General features: G+C 38.8%; 1 protein-coding gene across 3 annotated transcripts in view; it reads left to right on the forward strand.

Moving 5' to 3' along the window:
• Positions 1 to 3593, forward strand: part of LOC107085697 (mesoderm induction early response protein 2-like) — a 39832-nt gene that overhangs the window by 9685 nt on the left and 26554 nt on the right. The window lies entirely within an intron of this gene.

Raw genomic sequence — 3593 nt, forward strand, 5'->3', positions numbered from 1 at the left:
TGTGTGAACTGAACTTTGAACTAGTTCACGTAGAAAGAGAACTTTCCCAACACTGGGTAGTACAGTCTCTGCTTGGTCTTCTTCCAAACAGTAAACAGAGTGTATGGCTCAATAGGAATACAGCAAATCAGGAAAAACTCTTAAGCAAAAGCAGTGACTGCCAATAAAAAAGCTGCCCAAACAGTGTTGCCATTAAGTCTGAATGCTTTCGTATCAATAGTTGATTTAGCATAGGAACCTCCTGATGATTTGGGAATTAGAAGCTTTACTGATTCCCACAATGCTTTGCATAACAGGATGTAAAGGCATAGCCCACCTCACAGTTTGATTAAAATACATTATTTTTATATATGTACTGTGTGTGACATGTGCAAATGTAATAACCTTCATATGTTTTGGGTTTTATATTAGAAGGCTTAAACAGTTTTCTAGATTTAAAATAAACAGCTGTATCCCCAATATGACAAGGATCATCCATATATGTTTCCATTGTGTAATAATGCCTTGAAGTCTAAAGGCTGTCATTCATTACAACAATCCAGACTTCCCTTTTTACCCATAATGGTGGCCCTACTGCTGACCCCACAGAAGGTAAAGAAATAAGAGTTAAGAACTGGAGCTAGTGGCTACAATTTCATTCTAATTTAGACTTTGTGTGAGGACTACCTCAGGTTACCAGAGAGAAGGGTTCCACGACAACAACAAAAAAAAACACAAAAAAAATATATATATATATATATATATATACATACATACGTAGAGAATGCAATAATGTCACTAGTAGCAAGTGTGCTCTGTGTTTATGGTTGTACAGATGGATGGTAGTGCTGGATCACATCTAGCGATCTTCATTTCTATTTCATCTGGAGCCAGCACATTAACAAAGCAATCGTTTCAACGTTCAGGTCAGATGAATGTGACCTGGCCGTTCAGACACAGGTCACACATGAAAAAAATTGGATATGTATCGGATTTAGAACCACATAGCCAAGTGACGTGGGTCGCATTGGAAAAAATCAGATCAGTGTTGTTCAGGTTACGTTCACACCGCTGCCTGAAGTGACCCAAATCTAATTTTTTTGCCCAAATGCGACCTGGATCTGATCTTTTCATCGCTCTCTGAACAACCGACCCAGGCCACAAGAACACCTTCCTGTAATTGCCTACTTTTCAGGAAATCCCGCTTGAGGCTGTACTCTTCTTCCTACTAGCAAAGGAACTTCTGGCTAATCGCTACTCTTCAAGAGTTGAAAGTTGGTAAACCAAGTCATTTTTAGATATAATAAGGTCTGGATGAAAACTGGATTCTTACTGGCTGTAGAGTGTCAGTTAAACAGGGTAATAGGACATCTACAAATAAAGGCCGTTTCTCAATATGTGTACTTTAAGTTCTCATGTGCTCGTGAAACATCATCAGCCTCAGCCCTATTACTGTTCTAATTCACAAGAACAGCAGACCAAGAATGGACAAAGTCCCTAGATGTTGTTCTTGCCCCTCTGTATTTACCCAGCATGCATCAGAGCAGACATGTCTGTTCTCCAGACTGACAGCTCTCCCAGCATGTACTGTGGCAGCAGCCACTTTCAATGCAGCACTCACAGAGCTCATAATATTAAGTTAAATGTTCTCTTTTCTGTTGACGTTGTTCAATAAAAGTACGTTTTAAGATCATTATACTTTTAAGTATCACTATATGGCCCATTTACCGATTTAATTCGTAATTTAAAGCCAGGTCTAATCCTAGCCCGTCTGCAGCAGCCCTCTCTCGGCACAGCCGTGTCTGAAGGACCGCTGGTTCTGATGGCGAGTTTTTTGTTTTCTTTGGCAAAATGTTGATTTGATTTGCGTTTATCTGACTATGTTAACTATTATTCCCCCCAAAAATGAAAAAAGTAAGAATTTATTATCTAGAGATTATGAATAACAGGAGGTGAAATGCAGCTCCAGACTTGCCGAGCATGTATTGATGTTAGGAGTATGCTTCTCTTCCAATTTACCCATAATTATGCTGCGTGCTCCTGTTCTCCCCAAGTCCATACTTTCCTGTGTTCTTCGCAAGAACATTCTTGGTGAGGACACAAGTCCGTACTCGTGTTCTTGTGAATTTTGTGATTAAGAAATGGCCAAAGTTGTTAAAGATAGTTTCTGCTAGCTCAAACGTTAGCTGGAAAGGGAAAACAGTTTACACTGGTTACCTTGGCAACACGGCACAACTCAAGATGTAGGATTTCCTGAAAACTAACAGATCAAGGGCACTGTATTTGCGCATGTAACATCTTAAACATTTGCGTGAGGAGTCGCTTATGAGCATCTTTATGCAGTGGTGTCAAAAGTACACACATTTGTTACATTAATTGAAGTATAGATACTGCAGTTTAAAAACACTCTGGTAAAAGTTGAAGTCTCAAGTATCAACTTGACCTCTTTACTCAAAAGTAATCAAGTGCTCCAAAAACTACTTAAAGTATAAAAGTATAAAGTAACATAAAAAAAACAGCCAGATGCCGCTATATGAATTTTAAAGCTACATTTTTTGACTATTTTAAAAGATTCTTTGAGATAAGGCCAAGGATGAGGCAGGTCTTGTTGGTCTCCGTCTCCATCTCCCGATACGCTCTTGCCTATATCTGAGCTTTCATACATTTCGACATCTTTTTCTGAATCCGACATTGTAGCATGGCAAAGACAATTCACGTTCGCAGTTTGAAGAACACCTGCTTGCTTCTGATGACTTTGTTTGGCGTCAGCACAAATTTGACAAATAGCTAACCAATGAGTGTTTGTGTTATATGACTCATCCAGTTAAACTAGTTTTCACTAGATGTGGATGGTGCCAATGATTTGCATTGTACGGCGCATATATTAATATTTATAAACATAAAACTGAAGCCAAAAGTAACGTATAACGTTTGTTTAGAAAATGTAAAGAATAGAAAGTACAGTTACTTGAATGAAAATGTAATGAGTAGAAGTGAGAAGTAGGGACAAAAATAGGTAAAGGAGTAAAGTATTGATGCTTAAAAACTGTACTTAAGTACAGTAACAAAGTATTTGTACTTCATTACTTGACACCTCTGCCTGTATGAAGTAAAGCTGCTCGTAGAATTTATTGGAGAATTTATTGCATGTCTGGAGTTTTGGCAGAATCCTGATGTTACTCGGCCACCCAGAGATGGGGACTCGAGTTTGTGACTCGTACTCGAGTCGCACTTAAGTCGCATATTTAATGACTTCAGACTCGACTTGGACTTGTATTTGAAGGACTTCAGACTCGACTGAGACTCGTGATTTCTGACTTGTGAACAATATTTTATTCCAGTGTAAAAACACTTATTCAAGTGTTTGTTTTACTAACTTGACTGATCGCCGCTCGCCTTACCCGCTCACAGAAGAGGTAAAGAAATAAAAATAAAAGTAACACTTGTGGCCAGTATGGCCCCACACTCAGTCGTGGACACAAGGGGGTGCAAACACCTCAAAGACCCAAACCGTGAAGCACTCAGGTTCAAGTGTTTTATTTATACAAAAAGCCACAGCAAAAGTGGCATAATAGTCCTTTTCTTCTCCTGATAAAACCTAAAATTCAAACGCC

The sequence above is a fragment of the Cyprinodon variegatus genome, unplaced genomic scaffold, assembly GCF_000732505.1.
Source record: "Cyprinodon variegatus isolate N-32 unplaced genomic scaffold, C_variegatus-1.0 Scaffold131, whole genome shotgun sequence".
NCBI classification, from domain to species: domain Eukaryota; kingdom Metazoa; phylum Chordata; class Actinopteri; order Cyprinodontiformes; family Cyprinodontidae; genus Cyprinodon; species Cyprinodon variegatus.